Below are 18,367 nucleotides of genomic sequence, written 5' to 3'. Positions count from 1 at the left end.
ATTGATTGATTGTGTGACTGTGGAAATGGATAAAAGCCCCCCCTCCAAACAATGATGATCATCAGATGAAGTAAGATTTTTTTTAAAAAAAACTAAAAACTACAATACTGTGTTGTTTATTTTATAGTACAGTACATTGATTATTGCTTTCATTTTATGGATCAATGGTCTCATTAGAGTGTAAAATTCATGTTAAATTGCTGTTTTAGGGGTTGTTTTTAAATGTCTGGAACGGATTAATCCATTTTGCATTACTTTCTATGGGAAAGTGCTCCTTGGTTTTGGAACGGAATTCTGGAATGGATTACGTTTGAGAACCAAGGTACCGCTGTACATGTATGAAAGCACCCACGACTAACACTAGCAACCTGTCCAATGCCCCGAAGTCCTCTGCACATCTTAGTCAAAGCTTAATGTAGCATACAGACATTTGGGGAGCTGTCAGGACTATTCACAGATTCTGTTAAATCCCACCTCCAATTCACCTGGAACTCCACCTCTGAAATTAATTGTCAGGGACTGGACTGAGGAGGAATGGTGGGGGCCACACCCCCTTCTCCTGAACCTGTCCTCGGGGACAGGAGGACAGCATAGATTTAGAAGAGTGGTTTGCAGAAGGGCATAGTTCAGAAGCTGCAGAGGGGAGAACCTGGGAAATATTGGAAGAGGAACAGCAGGAAGAAGAAGCACCAGGAGAGAGACAGCTGACAGACTCGGTGTCTTTGGAAAGCATTCCTGACCCGGCCTCCCAAAACTAGGCGGGCATTGAGGGTGGTAGAACAGAAAGCTCAGCGACAGAAAGCTCAGATTAGTCGACATAGGGGTGACGTGGATTAGTAGAGATGGAGGGGGTGGGACTTTGCTTGGAGCAACACAGTTTCTAGAGAGAGATGCATTCCTTTGTCTCTCGCTGTGATTATTGAATAAACTAATTGGTGGTAAGGGACGCGGGTGGCACTGTGGGTTAAACCACAGAGCCTAGGACTTGCCGATCAGAAGGTCGGCGGTTCGAATCCCCGTGACGGGGTGAGCTCCCATTGCTCGGTCCCTGCTCCTGCCCACCTAGTAGTTCAAAAGCACATCAAAGTGCAAGTAGATAAATAGGTACCACTCCAGCGGGAAGGTAAACGGCGTTTCCGTGCACTGCTCTGGTTTGCCAGAAGTGGCTTAGTCGTGCTGGCCACATGACCTGGAAGCTATACACCGGCTCCCTTGGCCAATAAAGCGAGATGAGCGCTGTAATCCCAGAGTTGGTTACAACTGGACCTAACTGTCGGGGGTCCCTTTACCTTTTAAATGGTAAGAACTCTCCTTTTCTTTTATCTGCATCTTTTATTGCCACTGGGGGAGGGATCTGATTCCCCAAGACTGACATTAATCGACATTCATTAGGAGCATGTGGCTCAAAATAGCTCTTTTCTATGGCACAAAACATAACAAAGATTGAAAAGACTGACATAGGAACAGAGAAACTAGGAGCATTTTCTAGTCCTACCTATAGACACGAGAGACCCTTGGCATGCAACATAGATACTCTACCTTTGAGCTATGGTCCATATAGAAGTTACACACATAGATGAAGCATAACTGTTTCATGTATAGTTTAGCACTGAGAAATTTCAAAGTCTTGTGTGATAGCAGAAGTCATTCCATAGCAAATTTGCACTCCCAGAGTGGTAGCAAATGTGCACACAACCTGTTCTTGAGACGGAGCAGAGTCTTGTTGGAAAATCAACATGCTGATTGATTCAATGAAAGAAAATAAATAAATAGCACCCCCCGCAACACACACACTTGCTAACATTCAGGCTCAATAGTGATCCCAAAAGGGAACATATCACGATGTATAAACTGTGAACTCTTTTAAAAAAATATGTTTTTAATTAAAAATGTCACTTACGAGATGCCAGCTGGTGAATATTGTTTTGCTGATGTATGACATCCTCTCTGACACCCACAGCACAGTACCTCCTTGCCAAACTGTATGCCAGGCTCCCATAATGCCAATCGCTCAAATGTTGACATTTCCGAAAAATGGTGGACACGAACAGGAGGCTTGGAAAAGCTGTTTAACTTTGCAGTTTCCAACAGAAAATAGTGTTCTGCACCATGGGAGCCTATGCTGTAACTGTGCTGAAAGACAAATAAAATCCATCTCTATTATACCTTTTAAATGCCATTTTACTAATTTGGAATGCTGTGTAGCCCTTGGCAGATATTCTGTATGGGTACATTCCAGACCGACTCCAGGATGGTGGGGTTCATTGGCAGTGTATGATCTGATGAATCCCAAGCAGCCATGACTGTGGTCAGCATTGTGATTTCCCCTAAATATGGTGCTCCAGAAGTTCAATTGTCCGACAGCATTGTGGGTAAAAACAACAGCACACATGACAAAGCATGATGGCTGTTATGTTTTGAAGTCAGCACCAGGTTTTGTTTGGTTTTGTTTACCCACAATGTAATGGATTGACAAAATATCCAGGGCATTGCATTTTGGAAAAACTAAGATGTTGGCCACAGCTGTGTTTACTGGGAACCCAGAACAAACACCCCAGAAGAGATCATCGTTGGCAGTGGATCCTGGCAGACCTGACACCACGGGCCCCAAAACTCATCGTGACCCCTCCCAGGCCCAGCCTGCTACCCACTCACTCATCACAGGCACTGGTGGAGGAATGGGGGTGGGGTGGGGGGAGCGCACCACCCCCAGCACCGTCGGGGAGGGGGGTACCATCGTGGCTGCCCCCCGGACACGCACTGTGCACCCCCCACTGCATGACTCACGCCATGCCCCCACAGACGGCACACCACGCCCCAGCAGACGGCATACCACGCCCCCGCAGGCAATGTGCCACGCCTCCAGGGCGCACACCACCCGGGAGGCCATGCCACAGGGGATGCGCATCAGCCACGCTCTCGCCTGCTGTCCACCCCTGGTGCCAGAGCGTGCAACTTCACCACTGATTGTTGGGTCCAGTTCCCATCGGCAGCTGCTGGCTAGCCATTCACCTCCACTTCCAGCTTCCTACTTCCTGTGGGCTCTGAGACAGGGCCAAGAAGATGCTTATTCTCAGAGAATAATTCTGGGTGGGGAGGCCAGGCGTTGACATGCACTGCTATGGATTTCCACAGCAGTGAGAAAGGCTTTTAAAACTTCTAAATCCTAATTTAGCATTCTAAACCCTAAATTAGAATTTAGGTTTAAGCGGTGTTATTTTTCTAGAAAAAGAGGTGCCAGATTTCACCATGAACACCTTCCTTGTTCTCTTATAATGGCAATGGCGCCCACCAGAGAGGTGCCAGAACTGAGTTCTGCTGAGTTCTAGCTAAGGAAAAAAGAAAAAGCCCTGGGTTTAAGAATGTGGATCAAATCCTCTGTCATAACCCATGTCTTGTTTTCTAGTACGAGTAAAATGTAATTTGAGGGTAAAATCCCTTTGCTGACATACTTGTAGACTTGGGTCCATCAGCTTATAGCAATTGCATCTAAGTTACCGCAGGCTAAGTAACAGGTATAGACAATGCTATTCTTCTTCAGGGGATGGGGAAAGGTGTGGGCACTGCATACCTTTGAGTACCCCCAGAAAAACGCGGGTAGCTCTGTGGTCTAAACCACAGAGCCTAGGGCTTGCCGATCAGAAGGTCGGTGGTTCGAATCCAAACAACGAGGTGAGCTCCCATTGCTTGGTCCCAGCTCCTGCCAACCTAGCTGTTCAAAAGCACATCAAGTGCAATTAGATAAATAGGTACCGCTCCGGTGGTAAGGTATACGGCGTTTCTGTACGCTGCTCTGGTTCGCCAGAAGCGGCTTAGTCATGCTGGCCACATGATCCAGAAGCTGTACGCTGGCTCCCTTGGCCGATAAAGCGAGATGAGCGCTGCAACCCCAGAGTAGTCCGCGACTGGACTTAATGGTCAGGGGTCCCTTTAACTTTATAGAAATGGCTTGGGGAGGGGAAAACGTAAAGTAACAAACATGTGCGTTTTACCCAATGTGCCACATACTATAGAAGCATGGTTAAGGATCTGAACTATAGAGTGGACAGTTTTCACTGCACACATGGTCCCCCAAACTTTGAAAGCGGATTCTAGTTATGAAGACGCTATCCAGAAACTGCAAGAGAGGTTGGTCAGTGAATTAGCTGCTATGTTTCTGCCCTTCCATCTAGCCTCAATCCCTTTTGAGGAGATTTGGAGCATTTGGTCTCCATGCAGCTCATTAAGTTCACTTCAGCTTCTCTCTCTATTGAACTCCTTTTCAAATCCCTGATGGCCGAGATGGCACCATTTTGTTGCATCTACTCCCAATTAATCTGACGCCTCCTTTTTTCTATCTTTTTCAGGGGTCTGCCCTCACTAGCCCCCGGGGTCCGCAAAAGGTCTTCACCCTGTTACAAGCCTTTAACTGGCTTGCCAATAGGAATAAATGAATCTGACAAGATGTTGAGGTTGCATTGCTAAATGGGGGAGAACGGGAGCCGTTTGTGAAAAAGGATCTCTGCAAAAACAGACAAGAGGCTCGCTGAGAAACAAAGACTAGTGGATTTTATCAGACTTGACACCCGCAAAACAATTTAATTAACTCTCTTGTATATAAATAGTACATGGGTTAGCCAACATGGAGCACTCCAGATGTTAGGTAAAGGTAAAGGTAAAGGGTAAAGGGACCCCTGACAGTTATGTCCAGTCGCCAACGACTCTGGGGTTGTGGCGCTCATCTGGCTTTACAGGGAGATGGTGTTTGTCCACTCCGCAGACAGTTTTTCTGGGTCATGTGGCCAGCATGACTAAGCCGCTTCTGGTGCAATAGAAAACCGATACCAGATCAGCGCACAGAAACGCCATTTAACTTCCCGTCAGAATGGTACCTATTTATCTACTTACACTTTGATGTGCTTTCCAACTGCTAGGTTGGCAGGAGCAGGGACCGAGCAACGGGAGCTCACGCTGTCATGGGGATTCAAACCACCAACCTTTCGATCGGCAAGCCCAAGGCTCAGCGGTTTAGACCACAGCGCCACCCACATCCCTACTCCAGATGTTAGTAGACTACAATTCCCATCATCCCTGAACTTTGCCCTTGCTGTTTGAGGAAGATGGGAATGGAATTACAGCATCTAGAAGGCACCTAGTTGGTTACCAATTGTATAGTGCAGGCAAGTCCAACGCATAAGAGGTTGTGATCTACTCCCAGTGTAAAATTTGACAAGGTGCATTTGACAAGGTGCCCCATGATATTCTTGTAAAGAAGCTGGTAAAATGCGGTCTTGACTATGCTACCACTCAGTGGATTTGTAACTGGCTGACTGACCGGACCCAAAGGGTGCTCATCAATGGTTCCTCTTCATCTTGGAGAAGTGTGACTAGTGGGGTGCCACAGGGTTCTGTCTTGGGCCCGGTCTTATTCAACATCTTTATCAACGACTTGGATGATGGACTCAAGGGCATCCTGATCAAATTTGCAGATGACACCAAACTGGGAGGGGTGGCTAACACCCCAGAGGACAGGATCACACTTCAAAACGACCTTGACAGATTAGAGAACTGGGCCAAAACAAACAAGATGAATTTTAACAGGGAGAAATGTAAAGTATTGCACTTGGGCAAAAAAAATGAGAGGCACAAATACAAGATGGGTGACATACAAGATGGGTGACACCTGGCTTGAGAGCAGTACATGTGAAAAGGATCTAGGAGTCTTGGTTGACCACAAACTTGGTTGACCACAAACTTGACATGAGCCAACAGTGTGACGCGGCAGCTAAAAAAGCCAATGCAATTCTGGGCTGCATCAATAGGAGTATAGCATCTAGGGAAGTTATAGTGCCACTGTATTCTGCTCTGGTCAGACCTCACCTGGAGTACTGTGTCCAGTTCTGGGCACCACAGTTCAAGAAGGACACTGACAAACTGGAACGTGTCCAGAGGAGGGCAACCAAAATGGTCAAAGGCCTGGAAATGATGCCTTATGAGGAACGGCTAAGGGAGCTGGGCATGTTTAGCCTGGAGAAGAGGAGGTTAAGGGGTGATATGATAGCCATGTTCAAATATATAAAAGGATGTCACATAGAGGAGGGAGAAAGGTTGTTTTCTGCTGCTCCAGAGAAGCGGACACGGAGCAATGGATCCAAACTGCAAGAAAGAAGATTCCACCTAAACATTAGGAAGAACTTCCTGACAGTTAGAGCTGTTCGACAGTGGAATTTGCTGCCAAGGAGTGTGGTGGAGTCTCCTTCTTTGGAGGTCTTTAAGCAGAGGCTTGACAACCATATGTCAGGAGTGCTCTGATGGTGTTTCCTGCTTGGCAGGGGGTTGGACTCGATGGCCCTTGTGGTCTCTTCCAACTCTATGATTCTATGATTCTATGATTCTATGAAAATAACTGGCAGTGATCTACACATTGTCATTGGAGGGAGGAGGCGCATGTGGATAGAGGAAGAGGAAGGCATGCTTGGCAAACCCTCACTATGATCAACTCCCTCCCGGAAACCTATGTCCCCACTGTGGAAGGACGTGTGGATCCAGAATTGGCCTCCACAGTCACTTACGAACTCACTGTTAAAACCGTGCTTATGGAAGACAATCTTACTTGACTATGAGTGATCGCCAAAGAAGAACAGACAATGTCATTTTCAGAATTGAGTTCATGGAGAAGGCAGCAGCACTGTTTGTATCTAGTCGAGGAAGCTGGTGAATAAGAGGTCAGCCGCCAGCTGCACTGTTAACTCTGGAAACTGGCACTCTAAATAGCAAAGCACAAAGATCATCAATTCAACACAGTGCTATAATACTGAGCTCAGCATTTTGCTTCATCAACAGCTCCCCTCCCCGGCACAGCACCTTTTTTTCTCTTCTGGTTTATGACTGAATTCTAGTACATGAACAACCCATTAAGCTCCAACACCTGCAGTGCCTTTATCTGAAGAACACTTCATCATGTAATACGCCACATGTATAATAGCATTGTGGTGGCGCTAAAGGAAAGAATAGTGCCGGTGAATTTATTTAAGGTCGGGAAAGCAAAGTGGCTGGGCTGTGTGATTTCCGCACCCTTGACTACAACCTTAGAAATCAATCAGCATTTCTACTCTTTATGCAAATTTTTATTAATCACGAGTAGGACGAGAGACCACCCTTACACTGCGTGCAACTTGCAATACAGTGCTGTAGGAAGATGGCGTAATATCATAGCTAAGAGCAATGAGCAAGGAAACCTCCCGTTCAAGTTTCTCCTCTGGAATGGACTTGTTTGGTGGTTATAGGAAAGCCTCTCACTTCATCCCCCTCCCATTTACCTGCCTTACAGGGTTGTTGTTACTGACAAGGCCGTCTTACCCATAGGTGCTAGGGGTGCAGGGCACCTGGGCACTGGGCTCACGGGGGCGCCAGGTCGAGAGTCCGCGGTTGAGATTTGGAGTCCAGGGATTGGGAATAGCCGACAGCTGCTGCCTAGTGGAGAAGAGCCCATCGGAGTACCAAAGCTCTTCTGCTGTGGGCAAGCTCCGCCCTCCTGCACACCTGGGATTGGCGGGCCATCGAGAGGCCCGCCCAGCACATGCTGCTCACATGAGCCTTGGGCTCAACTGCTGTTGTGCTGGGCTGTGCTTGCCCACCCCACCCCCAGGCGCTCGGCTCCGGCCTTGTTCTGCTGCCACGGCTGCCGCCTCGGGCTCCTGTGTTGTAGCTGAGGTGGCCAACAACTTTGCCCCCCCCCCCTAAAAAAGGGTCAACAACTCTGGGAAACTGGGGGGGGGGGGTGCCAGACAGATCTTTGCACTCCAGCACTGCATATGCTTAAGACAGCCCTGGTTACTAAGATCATTGTTCATCATTGTTCTGGGCCTGGAACATCAAAAACTGTTACCTCAATAATGGTTTTCATGAATGCCCTCATGAATTCTGCACGAATGTTCCATAGATGAAGTGGAAGCAATGTCTAAATACCATTTATTCTTGATGCACAGTGCAATTCCAGAAAAATGATCCAAAGGTACAGGACAAGGTCATCTTGTTGAACCTAAGCAGATCTGGGTGTGGTCACTGCTTGGAGAACACCAGAGAATCATCTGTACTCTGTCTTAAAATAAGAACAGAAGACTGTAAATACATCCGTATCAGTATTGATAAGACACTTCATGAACATTTCCACTGATGTTCCTATGTTATAGGCAAAGTTACCATGTTCATATTGGGGTTGGATGGGCCAGCATATTTCCTTTCTATATCAATTTTGCATGTCTTCAAAAGTCTGTCCTAACAGATTTCTGCATTGATCTGCAAGAAAATTCATACACAATTACAATTTTTCTCAGAACGTTTTCTAATTTTTTTATCCTAGAAAACTCACTGCTGGAAATGTCAGGAAAAAGAGGGCACTTTTTATCATATGTGGTGGAACTGTAAAAAAGATAAGTATGGGAAATGATACATAATGAATTTTTTAAAAAATGTTTAAAATAACTTTTGTCAAAAGACCAGAAGCCTTTCTCTTAGGAATTTTAGGTGCAGATATACCGAAGAATTTGAGAAGACTGTTCATGTGCGTGACTACAGCTGCAAGGATGCTGCTTGCCCAGTGATGGAAAAAGGAGAATACTCTGACAAATGCGGATTGACAAATGAAACTACTTGATTATGCAGAGATGGCTAGACTGACTGGGAAAATCAGAAATCAGGAGGATCAAAACTTCAATAGAGAATGGGACAAATATAGATTGTGGTTCGAGGGCCTGACCCCCGCGATGTGAAATGAACACACAAGGACACGTGATATAAGGTTAATGGGCAAGAAAAGGCCACAACTTTATTGATTACAGCAGTGAGAAGGTATTGGCTTAGGCATTGGATTTCTAAACAAGGGGGGTTTATTCACCAGTAGGTGGAGCCTGTTGATGCTAATCCAACTAAAGGCTCACCCCCCTGATGTCACCGAGGGTCGTGCCATGGCCTCCCGCCAAGCAGGCATCGGACAGAATACATGACCGCCAGATTCCTTTAACGGAATACCCAAAAATTGAAGGCTTGGGCGATGGCCACACCTAGCTCTTCGACGAAGGTGAATGAGGCAGAGGAGGGGCTGGTGCCACAGCAAAAGGCTGCTGTAAACGCCCCCTCAGAGGCACCTGATTGGGTGCCTGCCATGGGGGGGCGTGGGCACCAGCCAGGTGGGCGGAAGAGGCAGGGGGCTCACGCCCCCCTGCGAGAGGCGGAGCTCGGGCTCCCACCCACAACCACTCCCCTCTCTTCCAGGAGAGTTTTTGTATTTAAAAGAACACTGTAAACACTTGAACTCTCTGGCAGGCTTTGAATAACTCTTGCAATGTTACAAAGACTTTGGACATATTGGAGGACTGCAATTTGGATGAACTGTAATATGCAGTTGACTAAGATATTTAAAGGACCTGAGGAGGGAAGTCCTAAGATTCGGAAGAATCTTGTTTTAGGTTTAATATTTTTTTAAAAAAATGTTAATTGTGTGATTTATTTTGTAAAACCAATAAAAAATATTTCAAAAATAAAAAAATAGAAAACTCACTTTAAGCACAGGTCTGCATGACCTACCAAACAAAATACAACATATAGGTCATACTCTTGACCACACCCTAGATTTTGCAGTCCTAGACTGGTGTGGGGAGGGCAGCAGGTTTATTAAACCAATGGTGGCCCCCCTGTCATAGTTGGTAGGCTGTGATGGTTCAGTAGAGGGAAAGCTGTACAGTTGTACATAATAATTCAATGCTGAACAGATGCAAAGCACAGAAATGAAGCCAAAACTACTTAACTGAAGTAGCTCCAGGCTACATAAGCAAGTAAGGTCCAAAATGTTGCATATCTTCCTCTAGATAAGTACATCTTGTAGTCAGAGCCACCGGTGCAAACCTGGTTATCTCCCATGTTGAATCAATGAAAACTACAGATTTTCCACTGAGCAAGTATACAATTTTCCATGTGTCCTGTTTAATTAAGCAGAAACGTACTGGAACCACGCGACTCCTGCCCCTTGAGGTTCCTATTCAATTTCCCATACAAACCTGACAAAATTAGAATTGGGTATCAAATAGGTTTATTTAAACACACACACACACACACACACACACAAACCCTGGCTTCATTCTTTCCAAATTTCCTTTGAGTAGCCTCCAGAGAGATGTAGATAGTCTAAATGCTGCATATTAAACTTTAATTACTTATTTCTCTGTTAGGCAAGTGTGATAACTAACATTCAGGAAGAGATCTATGCATCGCAGCGTTTGCAAGCATTCTGTAGCAGCGAGGAAATGAAAAATGACTCGGCAACCTATCACCAATCTCTGTCGGCACCTCCTGCCCCTCCGGCTGAACAGTGGGATGCCAGCTGGTCTTCTATTAACAGTAAATGGAAGATTCTTATTTATTTATAAGCGTCATTAATCTGATAGCTTTGAACGCAATTTGTTTTCCAAAGGAGAGAGCATGGAAGGTTTGCTTGGCACCATCAGGGCAAATAAAATGGATGGTTTATTCGAAACCCCACAATATTTAATCCCTGGTAAATTACGTTGCGGCAAGAGTTTTAAATTTTTGCCATTGCAGCCGTCTTATAAACACAGAAAACAGTGCATATAAGGAAGTGTATTCATTGTGTCTCCACATGTAGCGAGGTGTGTTGTTTGGGAGCAACAACAATGCGGAGATTGGTGTGGATTAGAAGTGGCCACAGTTCGTATTGGTTACAGGCTTCCTTACCAGAGTTTGGTAGGAATCCAAGCACCAATTTTCCACCTGCTGGAAACTTTCATCCACCCTGCACATGTGCTGGGAACTTGCCTGAACCCACAAGCAATGTGAGTGTTTTGGAAGCAAACACTAGCCCCTAAGCCCGAGGCAATAGTGTGATAGCCCAACACAGGTGGAGAATACTTCAAGGCGATATTGATCAATGATCCACAGATAGCAATAATACACCCAAAAACACATTGAAAAACCAGTCTCCAACAAGATAGTCCTGTAGAGAAGATGCTACACAAACTCTTGTCATCTTTTATGACTGTAATAGGGAAGCCTTGCTAAAGATTGCCAATGATTCCAAAGGGAAAGGTGAGTTAAGTAAGAAGTTAGAAATTTTAAACATTTGAAATATATTTTATGCTGTATTCTGGCACAAAGTCCTGCACAGATTTGACTGTGTCCACAAAAAATTCAAAAACCAGGCCCCTTTATATTGTGTCAGGGGAGGGAGATGCTGTTTCTCTCGTTGTTTCTTCTTCTTCTTCCTCCTCCTCCTCCTCTTCTTCTTCGTCTTCTTCTTCCCCCACTACCAAGAAGGCCCTCTCCCTGATTCTCTGTAGCTTCGCTTCTCACAGTGAGGGAACTGCCAGAAGGCCCTCGGAGCTAGACCTCAGTGTCCAGGTTGATATACAGAACAACTTTGAATAATTTGAAGAGGAGGCAAAGAAACTGAGTAATCAAGTGGAATCTGTATCTTCAGAGACACAGATCTGTTTTCTCAGATGGAAAAAAATTAATTGCAAAAGAGGAAGAGACAAATTTAGGGTGGAAGCATACTACTGTGTCTTAGATAATCTCCTGTGCTTACATAGAAGCTGTGAATATATTTGGATTCTTGGCAAAACTGAACAGTTCTTCCCAAAATAATGGTGCACTGGAAAAGGATGCAGAAGCCTTTGTGAGAGCTTACCCAAATGATCTGCAAATTTTTCCATCCTCTAAACTAAAATGTTTTATTCATTTCTTAGATACTGCTGGGGTGTGTGATGGATCTGAGACTCCTGCACATAGTCATTTGAAGATAATTTACAGTAAGGATCTGGTTGAAGCTTCCCCAGATGCTATCATAGCTCTCAGCCTTTATCTAATTCTGCCAATTTTGAATGCTGAAGGAGAAACAGCATTCTCCAAATTAGTCTTTATTAAAAAAAATAAGTTACATTCCACAAAGCTACAGTCAAGACAGTCATCATTATCTGTTCTATCTATAGATTGGGATCTTCTGAGAGAAATATTTTTTGGTAATCTCATCACTGAATTTGTTGACAAGAAAACTAGGCGGGGAGAAGATGAGAGGACTTTTTAAATATTATGAATGCAGCTTGTCATTTTGTGTAAATATTTTCTTTAACTTTAGTCATAAAATGTTAATATTCTGATATCAAATATAGCTGGGGTTTTTTTCAAGTATTATATATATTTTTTCCGGCTGAGGGGGAAATTAAACTGACACAAAGTGCTGTGGGATTGTGCTGTGGGATTTCAGGGAGGGGCCCTCAAATAAGCATTTTGCCCTGGGCCTCTCAGTGTCTTAACAAGACTCCAGTGCCCTATAATGCTCTGTTGGCAAAAGACTTCACTTTAGTCCATTGCAATAGAGTCACCAAACAGCGTCTAAGCTCTTAGCACCAACCTTAACAACTTGGCTCCACTCATCTCCACTTAAATTCAGCCAATTGGACCACCCCATGAATGCTCTGTACACCAAAGAGCCAGTTATCAAAGATCCTCTCCACCTCCATCATCTTCTCTCCCTTGTTTTCTCTTCTTTTTCTTGAACTTTGACATTCCTTCCTTTGAATCTGGCCTTGGTAATGAGAAGACACCCACATATCCACAGGTATGAAGTTTACGGCATGTAATGTCTTAAGAGAGAATATTATGAAAATGATATACAGGTGGTACATGACACCAGTCAAGCTTGCAAAAATCTATCATTTGCCCAATAACAAATGTTGGAAATGTAAAGAAACTGAAGGTACATTCTTTCACCTTTGGTGGACGTGCCCAAGGATTAAGGCTTTCTGGGAGATGATATATAATGAAATGAAAAAGGTATTTAAATATACCCTCCCGAAGAAACCAGAGGCCTTCCTCCTGGGCATGGTCGGCCATTTGGTGTTAAAGAAGGACAGAACTTTCTTTACGTATGCTACAACAGCAGCAAGAATACTTATTGCAAAGTATTGGAAGACACAAGATCTACCCACCCTGGAAGAATGGCAGATGAAGGTGATGGACTATATGGAATTGGCGGAAATGACCGGCAGAATCCGAGACTAGGGAGAAGAGTTGGTGGAAGAAGATTGAAAGAAATTTAAATACTACTTACAGAAATATTACAAAATTAATGAATGTTAGAATGATGTTGGATTGAGGTTAAGTGGTTTTTAGTAATAATGTCATGAAGGAATATGTAAAAACGGATTGTTAACAGGTGAAAATTTAAAGTTATAATATATTAAGATCAAAGATAAGGACAGAGGTAAAGAGGGAAAGGATTTGCTGAATAAATAAATTGAACTGGAATACAAAGAGGGGAGGTGTGGGGAGGTCCGGGAAACAAGCAAATGCAAGATAAGTTATGAAATATCAATTGTTTTTAATTGTTTTCTATTTTTGTATTTTTCTTCTTTTTCTTTTTTCTTTTGTAATGTTTTGAAAATCTTAATAAAATATTATATAAAAAAAACAAAAAAAGAAGACACCCACATATCAATCTTCTAGGATATTTTTCCATTAATTATTATTATTATTATTATTATTGTTGTTGTTGTTATTATTATTATTATTATTATTTTACATAGGAGGTGCGTGCCTAATGCTTCCTCACTCATTATAATTATAATGTTTACTTATTGTATTGAAAATCAGTCTGATTCGAACTTTTTTGTATATAAAAAAACTCATCCATGCAATATGTTTTGAGAACCAGGCAGTCTCTGCTGATACATCGCATGGACTGGGATTGTCCAGGAATATAAATGTCGCTTCCTTCAAGCAGTTCCTGTTATTATGGTGACTGATAAACGTATTGCCACAGTTGTGGAAATCACTGCAATGACCCTTGTAACCTGGTGTAATTCATGAACAAATACATGCCTCAGAAGAGTCAAGATGGAGCAGGAATTTTGAATGTCTGGTATGGAGCCCCCAGTCGTCTCGTGGACTATTGACCCGTACACCACTAATCCGCTGCCACCAATCAGGTCCTCCCCAGTAAATCTCTTAGTCTCAGTCAGGTTCTTAAGTTAACAAAGAAGAGTGTAGTTTATTGCAGACACAAATAAACTTTAACTTCATTCGAAATGTTGTTACTCTTTACCTTCTTAGTCTTATTTTTATCCTGTCTCTATCTCTTCTACCTCCCCTCACACAAAAACCAACTGCACTAACTGTCTCTCTATGTCCAACTGCCAGCCAACTGCTTTCCCAACTGCCTTTTCCCAACCAACCAACTAACTAAACCCAACCAACCCAATCCTCAGGCTAAGCGCTTTTATAAACAGGTAGGCTCCGCCTCTGGCTTTTCTATTGGTCTACCTATTAACTCTCCCCCTGTACAGACATTTTAAAAAGAACAGGCAAACACCACAGGCTAAAGCAGCCCTTTGTGCTGGAAATAGTACTTGGTACATATTTATAAGCTATTCCTACTTCACAAGCCCCAAAGTTGAATGGCAAACCGTGGGTCAATTGAAGTCCTGATAATATGACAAATCTGCCAAATGAGACATCAAAGAGGTAGGTCTCATTTATGGTATGTGAGAAATTGTAATGGACGGCTGATGCTTTTCTGTGACTTCTGTCAAGGCATACATGATGTAACAGGGCTGTGATTGAGCCATGACAAGGGAAGAATTAGTAATCCCAAGGCTTCTGAATATCTAACAGCTAAATGCCTTGCTCTATGGACGCATGTGGCTGGAAGAGATCATAAAATCATAGAACTGAAGAGTTGGAAGGGACACCAAGTGTCAACTCATTCAAGTTGCTGCAATGCAGGAATCTAAATATATTTTTATTAAACAATTTCAACAAAACAAATTATCAATCCAAATAATCAATTACACCCCCCCTTTTTATTCCCCATCCCCATCCCTCCCTAACCTCCCCGCCAAAGTCTTCCCTCAGCTCCCCTCTCTGATTTGTTTACACATATTATTCTCTTCATGTTAAAAATTGTACATATCATTACTTTATCTGTCATATATTCTATTAATAAGTTTGTGGGTGTTTATTCAAAACCTGCCAAGGAGTCCAAGTCATTTTGTTGTTGTTTTTTGAATAGTTTGTAAAAAGTTCCCAATCTTCCTTGAAGTCACGATTGTCCTTCTCACATAGTTTATGTGTCAACTTTGCCAACTCTGCATAACTCATCAGTTTTTCTTGCCATTGTTCTTTCGTTGGGATTTCCTCCTCCTTCCATCCTTGTGTTAACAAGACTCTTGTTGCTGTTGTGGCATACATAAATAAATTATTTGTTTTTCTTGTCAGGTCTCATCCTGAAATTCCTAAAAAAAAATCTTCTGGTTTCTTTACAAATGTCATTTAAAACATTTTTTTTCAATTCATTATATATCATTTCCCATTTTTTTTTAACTTCTCTACATTCCCACCACATATGATACATAGTACCTTCTTTTTCTTTACATTTCCAACATATATTTGACCGGGGTTTTGTACATTTTTGCTATTTGTACTGGTGTGATTTACCATCTACACATCATTTTCATATAATTTTCTTTCAAAAGAGAACAATCTGTAAATTTCACATCTACTTTCCACAGCTTTCCCCAATACTCAAATTGTATATTGTGCCCTATATCTTGTGCCCATTTGATGATAACTGATTTGACCAGCGATGCAGAAATCTAAACCAGGGGTCGGCAAAGTTTTTGTGGCTTGGGAAGGTTCACGGTCCCGCAGATGCCACGGTGAGCCGAAGTGTGTGGATGCGCACGCGCGCGCGCGCACACACACACACACATGCACAAACGCTATTTCCAGCACTCCTTCTGGCACGGAGGAGGCGTGCACAGCTTGGGAAGCCAGCCAGCATCACGGAAGACGGTCCCCGCTCTGCTCCACACTGGTTTAGCGCAGTGCACAGGAGCTGACTGAGCAGGCAGCGGGGGTCCATGGACCGGTTAAACAACCCCCATGGGCCACTTGTGGCCCATGAGCCTTAGGTTGCCAACCCCTGATCTAAACTAAAGCATCTATGACAGATGGCCATGGATGTTTTCTTAAATGAGCATTGGTGGACCATGATGGCAACTGATAGTTGCTAGACATCTACTGATGCAGATGAGGGGTGAAACCACTCTTCTGCATTTCTCTGTGTGACATAGAGAAAAGCAGGTTGGTTGGTTGGTTGGTTGGTTGATTGGTTAGGAAGGAAGGAAGGAAGGAAGGATTCCCTGGAGGCCAAGATCCAACTTTGGGACAAGTATTCTTGGCGAGAGAATCCCAGCAGTACAGTAATTTAAAGTCACAAAATATACAGCAAAGTAAATTGTGGAAGTATAGGATGTTAGACCTTTGAAATATGCCCTTCAAAGTTCCTTCCAAAGTTTCCCACTTCCTCCAGAGTAGGAAAAAAAATGGCTTGCTTACAAACTCTTCAAAGGTCTGGTTCATGCGCTTCAGAAAAGTTGCACAGGAAGTAATACTTAGGCTAGTTACAAAGTGGCAAAAGTTCAGCCATACAGTTGAGCTGGAACAACCAATTCAAATCTCTTCACACGCTAAGTTTCTCAGGTAGACTTGGGGGGGGGGGGGCAATGAGTATGTAGTTTGTGCATCTGTGTGCACAAGGTGGCAGAATGTTAATCAATGACTTACCTAGAAATTTTATTTAGAGTTGTCTATATGATTAGGCACTCAATATATGAGCTACGTAAGCGAAATGTCTACTAGTTACATCTAAGGCTTGGAATGTTTACAATATTTGAACTGTTCTTGCTTACTTAAAATCAATAAAAAATTCTATTGGGGGAATCAACAATTGCACCCATTTTCACATGAATGCTTGCAACATGTGTAGAGGTAGCTTGCAGTGTAAAATGAAAAGCACACATCAAAGAAACAGCATTGGCACCAGTATTCTCATCTAATGAGAAAATAGATCCTGTGAATTGCTACTCCTAGAACTTCCTCTGAAATGCAGCAAACAAACACACAATGGAAAGTGACTCCAGTATACTATGTTCCATGCTTTTCACCACGGCAGTTCAGATTCGAAAGACCTGAGATATAATTTCACATGATGATTCCTGATTGATGTCATCTTTCAGAGAGAATAAATTGGAATAAGAAATGCAGATGACTTTTCTCATCTATGGAGACATATAAATATCTGAAGTTGCAATTCACATATTGGGTTTTTAAAAATTGAAAACGGAACTTCAATTTCACAGCAGAATAAAACCATTTATTGTGCCACCCACATGTTATCTTCTCTTTTTTTAAAGAAAAAGAATGTTTCCCCCCCCCAAGTGCATTTTATTTCTTGTATTTATTTAATGAGGTAATAATCTTTGCTGTTCTATGTATTTGAATAAAGCTGGGAATTACCCTCTTTTAGAAAATAAATTGTATTTTAAATATTCATAACATGAAATAATAATTTCCCTCTTCTGCAGTTACTGCTTTTAGACTGTGTTTTTATACAGGTAAGATAATTGTATACAATGCTATCCAATCAGATCTTGGTGGGAATGCATTATTGAAACAAGTAATATGAATGAAAATGGTTTCTTCCTATCTTTTTTCATAATGAACAGGATCTCATTACATAGATCTCCCTAAATGGAAAAATGTGAACGCTGCAATCATATATTTAAAAAATGAGATGTTCATATGCACCCAAACTAACATCACAATAGCTTTTCATAATCTCAGTGCATTTCCTGTGTTTTAAAAATCATATTTCATCATAACTGTGACTAAATAATCTCAAGGATATATTCAGGAATGTGATACATGAAACCAATTATCTCCCCAAAGCATTCCTTTTCCCCCCTTTTATCAGTCTACAGTGTAGGCAAAGTGAATCTTAATAATGCTGTTCCTAGTCTTAAGTTGTTAGCAATTTTGGTTCACTTTTCAATGGATTTTTGTTTGTTTGTTTTGTTTTCTCATTTAAAAAAAATGACAAGGGAAATGTTACGGTTACTATGTTCTCTCTTTTTTAAAATAGACTGGTGGAAAAGAAATTGAAAATAGTCAGAACAGCCTAACAGCTACAGTCCTCAGAGAGGGTTAACAGTCAATCCTTCTTCCCATGGAACTCTGGGAATTGTTGCTCTGTGAGGAAATAGGGCTCACTTAACAACTCTCAGCATCCTTAACAAACTACATTTCCCAGGATTCCCATGGCTGTTAAAGTGGTATGATACTACTTCCAAAACATACTGCATGGGGCTTTTAAGACACGATGCCTTCTGTTGAACAGAGAAATTTGCACTGCAACTCAGCAACACCATTTGCTTGTCAGTTTGAAATGTGGTTAGATCTGCAACTGAGAGAAATGATGTGTCAGAGCTGCAGTACCCCTGAACCTACTTAAGCTCAGCTGCAGTAGCTATAAGCT

General features: G+C 42.8%; 2 long non-coding RNA genes across 2 annotated transcripts in view; one reads left to right on the top strand and one right to left on the bottom strand.

Annotated features, from left to right (window-relative positions):
• The window catches only part of LOC310665027, a 565,459-nt gene that overhangs the window by 536,049 nt on the left and 11,043 nt on the right, over nucleotides 1-18,367 (top strand). The window lies entirely within an intron of this gene.
• Nucleotides 1,279-14,837, bottom strand: LOC310665059. Its single transcript, XR_014505166.1, has 6 exons — nucleotides 13,873-14,837; nucleotides 12,404-12,577; nucleotides 8,182-8,277; nucleotides 7,868-8,080; nucleotides 6,593-6,745; nucleotides 1,279-2,133 (listed from the first exon to the last, which is right to left on the bottom strand). It is a non-coding gene; the product is annotated as an uncharacterized lncRNA (long non-coding RNA).

The sequence above is a fragment of the Podarcis tiliguerta genome, assembly GCF_965153285.1.
Source record: "Podarcis tiliguerta genome assembly, chromosome: 1".
NCBI classification, from domain to species: domain Eukaryota; kingdom Metazoa; phylum Chordata; class Lepidosauria; order Squamata; family Lacertidae; genus Podarcis; species Podarcis tiliguerta.
The sequence above is the reverse complement of the archived record's forward strand: the minus strand, read 5'-3'. Positions and strand labels throughout refer to the sequence as shown.